The sequence below is a fragment of the Eulemur rufifrons genome, chromosome 2 (genome assembly GCF_041146395.1).
Source record: "Eulemur rufifrons isolate Redbay chromosome 2, OSU_ERuf_1, whole genome shotgun sequence".
Classification (NCBI taxonomy): Eukaryota; Metazoa; Chordata; class Mammalia; order Primates; family Lemuridae; genus Eulemur; species Eulemur rufifrons.
The window spans coordinates 68068436-68081386 of NC_090984.1; the positions used below are offsets into that span (position 1 = coordinate 68068436).

A 12951-nucleotide genomic window follows, 5' to 3' on the forward strand; every position below is an offset into this window, starting at 1 on the left:
TTCCTTTCAGAGTTTTAATGCAGTGCTCACGGTGAGGTTAGTGATTTCTTCTAAGGATTTTCCAGATTGAGTGCAGGTTCAAGCAGTTGCTAGGAAGGAAATATATATGACCAGAAGTTGTTTTATTATAATATAGAATGCACACTTGTCCAGAAAGCCTTTATATCTGTAAGGGAAAGAATTTATCAATGAAAAGATTGTATTTCCCAAAAGACCTTGAGGTCAAGTGTCTATTAGTTAAGGGCCCAACTTTCATATTTGACTTATATAAATGAAATACATACATACACACACAGAATGGAAAGCTTTTCTTATATGTTTATATTTGTCAGTTCTGTGTCTTTGGAAAGTTCAGGATTGAAAATTGAAAAATCAAATGTAAAAACTTTGTTACTGACAAATGGTTTCCTCCTATGAATTCTGATTTTTTTTTTTTTTTTTTTGAGACAGAGTCTCGCTCTGTTGCCCAGGCTAGAGTGCCATGGCATCAGCCTAGCTCACAGCAACCTCAAACTCCTGGGCTCAAGCAGTCCTTCTACCTCAGCCTCCCAAGTAGCTGGGACTACAGGCATGTGCCACCATACTTGGCTAACTTTTTCTATATAGTTTTAGTTGTCCAGCTAGTTTCTTTCCATTTTTAGTAGAGGTGGGGTCTCACTCTTGCTCAGGCTCATCTTGAACTCTTGAGCTCAAATGATCTGCTCACCTTGGCCTCCCAGAGTGGTAGGATTACAGGCATGAGCCACCTTGCCCTGCCTGAATTCTGATTTTAACAAAGCTTTAATATTTGCTATCTGATGTGTTTGGCACTGGGGACTGGGAACAGAAGGGACAATGAATCAGTAAGCTTTCTCATTCTTTTTGCATCTGTAGCTATATTGAGTCTAGGGGGTGATTTTATCCTCAACAGTTTTGTTTAATTGTTTTGAGTTGAAGTTGTTAAATTTCTTAAGACTTCCAAGTTATTACCAGTAATCAGAGTCTACATAATTGGATGTCTTTTCTTAAAATGACCTGTTTGTTGTGAAGCTGTTTAGCTGGCATGCTTTTGGGGCTTTTATTTTTTGAAGTCTCCACTTTTCTTTAGCTTGGCTGCTGAATATATAAGCTGTTTGGAATGATGAAAGTAGAAAATAAGGTCCTCTGTGCTGAAAAAGGTTGAAAATCACTGTCAAGAAAGGGATGGAAGAGTTGAGAGTGAATTAATGCCAACAATACAGTGAGCACAGGGTGTATATCATTCAGTGGGAGCTCTTTTTCTGCTTCTGATCTCTGTTGGTTGGGTGAAGAGTACAAGTTGCTTTGATGGGAAGTGAGTACTTTATCAATGTGAGCGGCTGCCTTTGTAGAGAATTAGAAGCCTCTGTGTGATATGTTTACTTGTTCAATTCCTATCTCATCACTGCTTGTGCATAGGGACTTTCACTACTGTATCTGCAGGGCCTGGGACATAACTTGCACATAGTAGGTGTTTGATAAATATTTGTTGAATAAATGAGTACATGCTTCTATTTAATAAGTTTTGTTTCATTCTGGCATTTGGCTTAGAGTTACTATATCTATATTAATTTTACATTTTCATAAAGTGGCTTTGAGTATGGTTATGTTTCTATAGGAATATTTTACCTTTGTAAAAACACCAAGATGACCTTTAACCTTTCTTGTCTAATAAGGCCTCACCAGACTCCCAGACCTATCTCTTCAACTCAAGGAGACTGCCAGTCTTTGCATGGAGTCTGGGGATGCCAAGGTGGCTAATATTGTTACAAGATAGAGACCCAGAGAGGAGAGGGCTACACAGAAAGGAAGCTCCAGAGATACACAGAGGAATCCTCTCAAGTCTTCCACAGAAGAAACCACCTGAAAGGATTAGAAGGAACAGTCCATGGAGCTCAGTTCCCTTTCCCATCAGTCATAGTAGAAACCTTCATTACTCACAGGGCATATGATAGAGTACTATGAAGGGCTTTGCCTTAGTAACTGGGCAAAATTAGAGTAAATGCTGCTCTGGTCTTCCCCAAAAAGCTTAAAAGCAAGACCTAAAAGGATAAAACTGCTTCAAAGTAATTTAACTGCATCCCAGGATGAAGCTCAAGAATATTTATAGGAGTAAAAATGCCCAGCATCCAAGAAGATAAAATTTACAGTGTCTGGCATCCAATCAAAAGCTACCAAACCTGCAAAGAAGTAAGAAAATTCTTTTTCCTACTTATGATGATGATGAGAAAAATATCAATCAACATAAACAGATCCAGAACTGACACAGACTATAGAATTAGTAGATCTGAACATTTATAGTTGTTATACCTACATTCCATATGTTCAAGAAGCTAGAAAAAATATTGAGCATATTAAGTAGACACAGCATAAGTGAGCTGTGAGATATCTTCAAGCAGACTAATATGTATGCAATTCGAATCCCTTAAAAATGGAAGGAAGGACAAATAATTTTTGAAGAAATAATGGTGAAAATTTCCAAGTTTGATAAATCTATAGACTCACAGATCCATGAACTGTGACAAACCTCAAGCACAAGAAACATGAAGAAAACTACCACATCGGACATCATAACCAAATTGACTAAAACCAGTGATAAGAGAATATCTTGAAAGCATCCAGAGGAAAAAGACACATTAAATACAGAAGAGCAAGAGGAAAGGGGATAGCAGACCTTTTGTCAGAAACAATGCAAGTCAGAAGACAGTGGAGTAACATCTTTAAGGTATTGAAGAAAATAACTCAGAATTCTATGCACAGAGAAATACCATTCAAAAAGGAAGACAAAACTAAAGAGTTTTTCTATATCAAAAGCTGAAAATATTCATCACCAGCAGAGCTGTACTCCAAGAAATGTTAGGGAAGTCCTTTAACCAAAAAGAAAGTGATATCAGATGGAAACTTGTATATGCACAAAAGAATGAAAAATGGTTACTATATGGGTTAATGTGAAATATTTTTTCATATTATTTAAATCTCTTTAGATGGTATGAGTCTATCTAAATTAAGATAATAATAATATTTTGTAGAATTTATAACATATGTAGAAGTAAAATGTATGACAACAATATCACAAAAGCCAGGAAGTGAGAAATGGAATTATATATAGTTTCTATTCTATGTGATGTAGTATAATATAATTTAAAGGTAGACTATGATAAGATAAAATGTATACTATAGCCCTTTAAAAATATAATAAAAAGCTATAACTAGTAGGCCAACAAAGGAAGAATCATAAAAATACTCAATCCAGAAAAAGAAGGAAAAAGGGAATAAAAAACAGATATAACAAATAGAAGAATAGCAAGATAAAAGGTTTAAACCAACTGCATCAATAATCTTGTTAAATGTAAATGGACTAAAAATCCCAATTAAAAGACAGCATTTGTCAGTTCGGGTTAAAAAAAAGCAAGACTGAGGTATATGTTGTCTATAAGAAACCCACTTTAAATATAAAGACATAATAAGTTAAAAGTAAAGGGATAGAAAAATACATATTAAGGTAATACTAATCAAAAGAAAGTTCAAATGGCTATATTAATATTAAAGTATATTTCAGAGCAAAGAATCTTATAAGATATAAAGAAGGGCATTTCTTAATGATAAAGGTGCCAATTAATCAAGAGAACATACCATTACTAAATATTTGTGTTCTAAAACAGAGCTTACAAATACATAAAGCAAACACTGATAACAACTGTGAGGAGATAAGAAAAACAATTTTGAGCAGAGATTCTAATACTTTTTCTCAATAATTGATAGCCTAGAAAATCAGTAAGAATATAAAAGGACTTGAATGACACTATAGATCAACTTGACCTAATTGACATTTAAAACACTTCATCCAAGGCTTTTCTCAAAAAGACAAGGGATTACAAGTATTGGTGAGAGTGTGAAGAAAGGGGAACCTTTGTACACTGTTGGTGGGAATGTAGATTGGTACAGCTACTGTGGGAAACAGTATAGAGGTTCCTAAAGAAATGGCAATCTCTCTTCTGGGTATATACTCAAAAGAAATGAAATCACCACCTCATAAATATATCTGCCCGCTCATGTATATTGCAGTAACATTCATCATAGCCAAGATATGGAAACAACTGAAGTATTCATTAGATGAATAGAAAAATAAATTGTAATACACGGGCACACACACACACACACACACACACACACACACACAGAGTAATATTTTAGGGCTGTAATATTCAGCCCTAAAAAAAAAGAGATCCTGCTATTTGTGACAACATGGATGAATCTAGAGGATGTTGCGCTAAGTGAAATAAGCCGGCCATGGAAAGAAAAATATTACACAATCTCACTTATATGCAGAATCTTAAAAATAGAAATAAAAAAATGAATACATAGAAAATACAAAGGTCATTATCAGGGATGGGGGGCAAGGGAAATGGGAAGATGTGGGTCAAAGAATACAAAGTTGCAGTTATGTTAGAGAGGTAATAAATCTAGAGATCTAATATGCATGTTGACTATAGTTAATTATATTGTATACTGTAAATTTATTAAGAGAGTAGATTTTAGGTTTTCTTACCCCCCTCAAAACTAAAAAAGGTAACTATGTGAGATAATGGATATGTAAATTTGCTTGATTGCAGTAATCACTTCACTACATATATCAAAACATCATGTTGTACATCTTCAATATATACAATAAAAATCAATCATGCCATCCAACAGCAAAATATACATTATTTTCAAGTGCACACAAAATATCTACCACAACTGATTCTCTTCTGAGCTACAAGAAAGTCTTAAATGTAACAGAATTCATATCATACAAGTATTTATTTGACTTTAATGGACTTAGTTTAGAGATAGATAATAGAAATGCATCTAGAAAATCTGCAAATACATGGAAACTAACACTTTTCTTTAAAACTCATGAGTCAAAGAAGAAATGAAAAGGAAATGCAAAAGTATTTTTAACTGAATAGAAATGGAAATAAAATATTGAAATTTGTGGATGCCACCAAACCATCTTAGTTTTCACCTATGGATCTAGAAAAAGAAGAGCAATTAAACCCAAAGTAAGTAGAAGAAAGAAAATAATAGTAAAGATCAGAGCAGAAATCAATGAATTAGAAAATAAAAAAACAATAGAAAAAAGTCCACTGAAATAAAAAGCTAGGTAGGTTTCTTTTGAGATTAATGAAATTGATGAACCTCCTCTAGCCAGACTGATTAGGAGAAAATGAGAGAAGAAACAAATTATCAATATCAGGAATAAGAGGCAGACATCAGTACAGTAATTCTACTAATATTAAAAGAACATAAAGAGAATTTTATGAATCATTTTCTATCTACTAAATAAGTTGAACCATTAGATAAAACCTCCCTACAAAGAAAATTTCAGGGCTAGTTGGCTTTATAGGTGAATTCCACCAAACATTTAAGGAATAAGTAATACTAATTTTATGCAAATTTTTCTAGAAAGTTGAAAAGGTAGAAATATTTTCATCCTTTTTCTTTGGACAAGCATTACCCAGGTATCAAAACCAGAGACAATACAAAAAACTACAGACTGATATCCCTTATGAATGTACATAAAAAGATGCTGAACAAAATTCAATCAAATCAAATCAATAACATATAAAATAGACACAACATCATGATCATGTGAGGTTTATCACAGAAATGCAAAGTTAGTTTGATATTTGAAAAAAATCCAATGGTATCCACCATATTTACAGACTAAGAAAGGAAAACCATATGATTATCCCAATGGGTGCTGAAAAGCATTTGTCAAAATCCAACATCCTTCCTAATAAAAACTCAGAAACCTAAAAATAAAATAGGAACTTTCTCAACTTAATAAAGAATATCTATAACTAATCTATAGTTAACACGATACTTAATGGTAAAAGACTGAATGGTTCTCTCCTAAGATCAGGAACAAGGTAAAGATATACACTTTCACCATTTCTATTCAAAATTGTACTGGAAGTTTTAGCCAGAGCAATAAAGAAAGAAAAAGGAATTAAAGATAAGCCATTTGGAAATTAAGAAGCAAAATTATCTTTATTCACAGACTTTATAATCATCTATGTAGAAAATGCTACTGAATCTACAAAAAAATCCTAGAACTAATAAGAGAATTTAACAAGGTTATAGGATACAATATCAATATACAGACATCAATTATGTTCTAGGTACTATTGCTGAACAATCAGAAATTGAAATTGAAAAAACAATACCATTTACAATAGTAATAAAAACATGAAAAGCTTAGGGATATATCTAACAAAAGATATGAAAGAACTGTATGCAAAATATATAAAGTATTGCTGAGAGAAATTAAATAACTAAATTAATAATACTGTGTTTATGTGTCAGAAGACACAATATTATTAAGATATCAATTCTTCCCAAATTTATCTATACAGTTAATGTAACCCCAATGAAACTCCTATGGTTTTTTTTGATAGAAATTCATAAGCTGGTTCTAAAATTCACTTGGAAATGCAAAGCACCTAGAATAGCCAAAACAATTTCGAGAAAGATGAATAAAGTTGGAGAACTTACACCTCATGAAATCAAGACTTATACTAAAGCTATAGAAGTTAAGAGAGTGTGACATTGGTGCCAAGTTCAACAAATAGATCAATGAAATAGAATAAATATTTCAGAAATAGAGCTACACATAAATGGTCAATTGATTTTTCACAAAGGTACAAAGGCAATTCAATGGAGAAAGGATAGTTTTTAAACAAATGATCCTGGAATAATTGAATATTTATATGCACATATGTGAGATTGACTTATAAATTGTACCATATACAAAAATGAAGTCAAAATGAATCATTGACCTAAATGTAAAATATTTAAAAATTTAGAAAAAAATAAAAGGGTAAAATCTTTGTGACAACTGGAGCAATTACAAAAGGTAGTGAGAAATCTTTTGGGGTGACAGATATATTCATGATCTTGTTTATAGTGATTATTTTGTATGTGTAAATTATATCATATAAAATTTTAAATTGTAAGTATGTTCAGTTTATTTTCTGCAAGTTATAATTCAATAAAGCTGTTTAAAAAAAACACATGAGCATATTTAGAATTTTACATGAGCATATTCAGAATTTTAATTACAAAGGCGTTGATAGGTTACCCTGAAGCCTGACAGTGAATATCCTTGCCTTGGAGTAAGCAAATGAAAATAGACAGTCCTTTTCTGAAAACCAAACAACAGTAATAATAGCTAACACATCACTTGATACGTATCAGGCACTGTTTTAAGTGATTTACATGTTAAGTCATTTAGGACTCTTAATAACCATACAATATAGGTACTATTATTATCCCCTCTTTTACAGAAAAAAAGATTGAGGCAAAGAAAGTTTCAGCAACATGTCTAAAGTTACCACCTAGTTAGTGACTGACGTGAGATTTGAACCTGGGAATTTTGGCTCTAGAGACAATGTTCTGAACCAACATCCTAAACTGCCTCTCTAAGATGAAGCTTTCTTTAACGATAAGAATTGTACATATTCAGTCGCCTTTAAATCAAGTAAATGAACAAGACTTTTATAAATACAAATTAAGCCAATTGGATTTGGAAATTAGGTGATTTCACTTTTTCAATATAATTTAGGAAATTATAGATCAAATATCTTTTTATCACATGTGATATATGAAGAAGTTTTAATTGGCAAAAATTAACCATATCTCAACGGGCTAGGAAAAGTAATAATTTCCTATGAGAACCCTAAGAGGAGTAAGCAAGTATTTTCCCTTTCAAAATACTAGAGACAATAAAGAAGAGAGGATTTGTCTGCCATGTGAACTGGGAATCAGTTGACCACTGATAGCTCACTGGTACTTATTTGAGCGTTTCCTCAAAGTACATGGGGTTTCTTCTTATTAAATTTACACACGCTTCACAGAAACTCCTGACATTCATGGAATTTGTAGTAAGAAGGCCAGTTTTCCAGCAGCGATTTGTATATACCACAAATCAGATTTCTCCTTTCAAATGCCATCTCATTAAACCTCTCTGCTAGACAGATTCAGTCTGGTGTCGACCAGTCCTCTCAGGGGAATCCAAAAATTGCTAACACAAGAATGTATCATACATTGTGAGGAAATATGTTTCTCATTTTTAAAAATTTTCCCATGTTAATTTTGTTTATTTACTTTTTTGGCAAAGATGCCTCTAGAAAGCCATGTGGTATAAGTGTCAGTCACCAAGAGAGTGGGGCTGTTCTGTTACTTGCTAGTGGTATTGAGCGTTTATTATATCCTAGTCACTGTATTGACATTTTTCATACATCATGTTATTTGATCTTCATAATAAACAATTGCAGATGAAGAAACTAAATCTTTGAAAGATTAAGCAAATTACCCAACGTCATATAGCTAATAGAGGGAGGAAGCTCTGGATCCAGGCATATCTGACTACAGGGCTTCAAGCCCTTTTAGCTCCTAAAGTGTTTATTGATAAAATTTCATGCCTTTCCTCCCCCTAAGACTACTTTGGCTGGTTATCATGTCTTGTGTTAATGATTTTTTATTCTTCCTTTTTATTAGAAATTTCCTGGAATTATTTTTTGAATTCAAAATAAGAAGAATCATATAAATAATTGATAGTATAGTAATTTCTGTTAGTATTCTATTTTCTGGTCACTCCTAAGAATTTTTGCATGACATGTTAAAGACTCCAACTAGATTGGTTTCAGTTAGAGAACACCATTTGGAAATAGAACAAGTGCTTCCCTCCACTCTCATCCATTGGCTCTTGTATAAAGAGTTGGATTCATCAGAAGAAATACATGGTTAGAATTAAGTATTGGTATTTGGAAAAATCTCAAACCAAACAATAAGAAATCACTGAATTGAAAAAAAATAAAGCTTGAGAGGGAAGACTTTTTTTTAATAATTGAAATAAAAAAATACTTTCAAAGTGTTGCAAATACAAGGCTCTTTGGGTGTTGATTGGGAATAAAGTCTGGGATTTTGTTATAAATACCCTGCTCTGCCCGTCTTTAAAAGACCTTTATACTGTGGAGCTCCTTTCTCTCAGAACTTTCCCGATTCAAGTTCTTTTATCATCTGCACCATGTGAATGAATACTGTACTTATTTGGAGATAGACTAAATCAAGACATACACTAATAAATAAAAGGACAGAAATTTTTCTTATTTTTCAGAAATATGAGAATGTGATTTTTATTAAAGAAGAAAAGCTGGTGAAGACACAGGGATCATACTCAGAAAATGAAACTGGTTTGACAAAGTGTTACATTATATTTATTGATGATGTCCCCAAATAAGGGCCTAATTCACATGTAGATTTTTGAGGAGAATGTCTGGGGGTCATTCATAACAGCTGAGGATACCACTGGCTTTGAATGGCTTGGTCTGGGGAAACAACAACAATGCATAGAACAATGCTGCACATGGATGAATTTTCCCACAAATGCCAGTAGTGTCCCCACTAGGAATTACTTTATTCTGTAACCATTTCAGAGCACTCTTACTTTCATGTACATCCTGAGGACAGATCTCTCATAATATACTTCTTTAAAGTACTCAGTACAGCTCTGCTTTGCCATGTTAGACTCCCAAACCTTTATCTGAACAGCAAGAAAACTTTTGTCTTTCCTATCTCTATTTCCTTGCCTGTTTAACTCTCATATAAGGCCTCTGAGTGGTCCTATCATTATTTTCTTAATTAGGACAAGTAGTTATCAGGAGCAAATAAATTGTTCTTGCTTTTCAAACAAATGTTTTAAACAGAAATAATCTGCATTCCTTTGAAATATCTTTATTTCAACGAGTGTGCCTTTGAATCCTTAGTGAATTTGGGGTTTTCAGTTTTCATTCTTCACATAAATATATTTTTTTCCTTTTGCGCTGACACTCCAGAGCTCTAGTATTGAAAACAGAACATGTGTCCAGAAAAACCTTGCACGTTTATTGGCCTTAAAAGTATGCAACACATCTAGCCACATAATTGAAAATAATAAGGCCACGATAAATGGGATGGCCCCAGGGTAAAACACCCAAGGGATTCAATTGGTGTCACTTTGCATCAATGTCCATGCATCATGGTAATTGAGGTAACATAACCAATTACCACATTTTAATTAGAGTTCTAAGAACTTGAGAAAATTTGCAATGATCAGATAGCTCCCTTTAAAGAAGAAAAGAAAGATAGAAAGAATGAAAGAAGTGGGGGAACCCCACACTTTTTCTGTCTCTCAATCATATTATTTGGTGATGCATTTTGAGAAACAGTATTTTAAAATGCTATTTTGTGACTAAGGTAATAGTATTCTCACCTTAATCTGACTGAAAATTTGAGAAATTCATGAGCAAAGAAATTCTCTAAAATGCAACCTTGGCTTATAATTTCATTTCCCATTTAGGTGTTTCTTACCATTGTAATTTAGGGATTCAAAGTTTTTAAGTCAGTGTCTGAACACAGTGACACATTATTAAATCCCATATTTCTCTGGCTTTGGTTGTTGAACAAAAATAGATCTAGATTCCATCCCCCTAAATATAAAGCAGAATTACTACATTTAGAAAATAATTTTGACTTGTGGCAATTATTTTTATAAGGCTAGAGTTTAAGTGAAAAACCTCCTGTAAAATTTTAGTGCTGCTACATAATCAAGTAATTATGTAATTACTTGTACTTAATTACTTACAAGAGAGATTGTTGTTAAAAAAAATCTTTATACATGTCAAAATCAGCTCTCTTCTTTAGAGTATTTCTAGGCAAGCTTCAAATGCCAAAACTCTCTTTTAAAAGTAATCTCTAATAAATTTTTCTTTTGTAAATCCCTTGCCATTTTTCTTCACATATATAAAAGTATATTATATAGAGATCTACATGCCCTTCCTCCTGTTTCCACTTATAATAGCCAAAAGAGATAAGAAGAAAGGAAGAAATGATTTTAAATTACAATTGAAGGCCTTAATGTTGAATATAAGACATGTATCTTTAATGTAAGGATTTCCAGTAGACAGAGTAGATTTTTGAGGGAAGCTGGGAATTTCCTCAAGTATTACAGTAAAATATGGTGACTGAGAGACTGGGCCAGACTCTCCCACTTAGTAGTTGTGTGATCATGGCAAATTATTTAACTTTTCTATCCCTCAGTTTCTTCATCTGTAAGATAGAGAGAACAATTATACCTACTTCATAGATTATGTGAGGTTTAAATGAATTAATATGTAAAAAGTGTTTTGAACACCTGCTGCCACATAGTCAATATATGTCAATTGCTATTATTTGTGTTATTGAAATAATCAAGTCTTATTTATCTTTGTAATTGTGTAGAAATAATACATTGCTTGGCATAGTAGGCAATTTATTTATTTTTGTTTAATAAACACATGAAAAAATGACAGACAAATGAGTAGATGAGGGAATCCTGTCTTAAATAATAGATTACATAATTGACATATCATCTGTCCTCATCAAGAGTGGGCCAACACTACCAGTTGAATTAATTCTAGACACATCCTTCTCAATACTGGTTGATTTAGTTGATTTTCTCTATTGTTCTCTTGTTTTCCAGTTCATTGATTTCTACTCTAATTTCTACAATTTTTTTTCTTCTGCTTAGTTTAGGCTTAAATCGTTCTTTTCTCTCAGTTTCCTAAGATAGGAGATTAGGTTATTGATTTTAGATTTCTCTTTTCTTTTCTATTCTTTTCTGAAGGCTATAAATTTCCCTCTAAGCACTGGTTTTACTGCATCCCACCAATCTTTATAAGTTATATTTTCATTTTTATTTACTTCAAAATATTTTTTAAAAATTTTATTTATTTATTTCAGGATATTATGGGGGTACAAACATTTTGGTTACATGTTATGACTTTGCCACACCCAGACCATGATTTGAGGCATGCCTTTTCCCCCCTAATTTTTAAAATTTTTCTTGAGACTTCTTCTTTAACCCATCTGTTATTTAGAAGTATGCTGTTTAATTTCCCAGTATTTGGGGATTTTTTGGCTACCTTTCTTTTATTGAGTTTAATTCCATTATAGTCTGAGAGCCTACATTGCATGATTTCTGTATTCTTAAATTTGTTAAAGTATGTTTTGTGGCACAGACTGTAGTCTATCTTGATGAATGTTCAATGTGAGCTTGAGGAAGAATGTGTATTCTGCTGTTGTTGGATGAAATATTCCATAAATGTCAATTAAATCAAGTTGAGTGATAGTGTTGTTCAGGTCAATTATATCCCTACTGATTTTCTCTCTGCTTGATCTGTCAGTTACTAAAAGTATTGAAATATTCAACAATAATATTGGATTTCTATTTTTCCTTGCAGTTCTATTAATATATATATATTTTTTTGCCTCACATATTTTCATGTTCTGTTGTTAGGAATGTACATGTTTAGAATTCTCAATTCCTCCTCCCATTTCTTATGATATTGCTGTCATTCATTTTATTTATCTATATAGTATAATCACCCAATACATTATTACTACTACTACTTTAAACAGTTATATTTTAGATCTCTTAAGAATAGAAATATTTAAAGATTTTATTTTACTTTCATTTATTCCTTCTCTGGTGCTTTTCCTTCCTTTATGTGGATCCAAGTTTCTGACCTATATTATTTTCTTCTCCCTGAATAACTTCTTTTAATATTTCTTGCAGGGAAGTTCTGCTAGTAATGAAGTCCTTCAGTTTTTCTTTCTCTGAGGAAGTCTTTCTTTCTCCTTCATTTTTGAAGGAGAATTTTCTAGATATAGAATTATAAGTTAGTATGTTTTTTCTTACAACATTTCAAATATTTGACTCCCCTCTCTTCTAGTTTTCATGGTTTCTGATGAGAAGTCTATGATTTTTTACCCTCTGGCATCTTTTAAGATTTTTCTCTTTGTCTTTGGTTTTCTGTAATTTCTGTATGGTATGCCTAGGTGTAGAGTTTGTGGTATTTATCCTGCTTTGTGGCTCTGTGATTTGGTATC

At 32.5% G+C, this 12951-nt stretch overlaps 1 protein-coding gene across 1 annotated transcript in view; it reads left to right on the forward strand.

The window, feature by feature from the left end:
• AKAP6 (A-kinase anchoring protein 6) overlaps nt 1-12951 on the forward strand; it is a 354014-nt gene that overhangs the window by 314498 nt on the left and 26565 nt on the right. The window lies entirely within an intron of this gene.